The sequence below is a fragment of the Penaeus monodon genome, chromosome 23 (assembly GCF_015228065.2).
Source record: "Penaeus monodon isolate SGIC_2016 chromosome 23, NSTDA_Pmon_1, whole genome shotgun sequence".
NCBI classification, from domain to species: domain Eukaryota; kingdom Metazoa; phylum Arthropoda; class Malacostraca; order Decapoda; family Penaeidae; genus Penaeus; species Penaeus monodon.
Window position 1 is genome coordinate 39316505 of NC_051408.1, and position 920 is coordinate 39317424.

A 920-nucleotide genomic window follows, 5' to 3' on the forward strand; every position below is an offset into this window, starting at 1 on the left:
GAGCGAAAGCAGGGGAAAATTCTGATGGGCACCGGAAGGCTGTCCGGGGGGAAATTGGATTCGGTGGGGGTGGATTTCGGTGGGGGTGGTTTTTGGAGGCGGCGCGGGGGTTGGATTCGGGGGCGGTGGATTCGGCGCAGCAGCGGGGGTTTTTCGGCGGCGGGATTCGGCGGAGGAAGGGACGGGGCAGCTAGGGAAAAAGTAAATAACTCGGTCCCTGAGTAGAGAAAATTCCTACTTGAAAATGAAATGAAAAGCACCAAATACATTTAACAACCTTTCAAGTTTTTTTACATATTCCCCTTCTGTGAGATCCTTCTGAAGATATATATACCTCTGACTATTTATGTATAGGGAAATTGCTGTGAAAGTATTTGTATGTATAGTATTGTGTGTGTATGTGTTGCTTGTGTCGAGTGTGTTTGTCTTGTGTTTTCGCGGTATTTTATTTTAAAACCCCCTCTATCGTCCTAAAATACTAAAAACTGAATTAAAATGAAAGAAAAAAAACGAGTGAAAACTACAAAAAAACTGCCTTCACGTTCTTGCACGATTAGAATATAAAAAACACACACAAAAAAGGAAAACGTGTTAGAGTCATAACTCACCATAACCGTTGGAAACCTCGCCAAGGCCGAGGGGCAACGGAGGCTCACGGAAAGTCATACTAGGAAAAAAAGTTTTTCTTTTTCTAGATTATGTTCAATTATTTGATTTTTTTATTTTTGTAATTATCGACATCATTATTATCATAGCAGATACCCAGCAAAAAAAAAAATCTCTCTGTTTTTTCCTATCTATCTATCTATGGAAAAAGTGTTTTTTCCGGGGATTTCTTAATCTGTTAAAATAGGGGATTTTGATGGAGATAAAAAAAGCGTATGCCCTTTCCCTGTTCCCAGACGGGTTTATCAAACAGT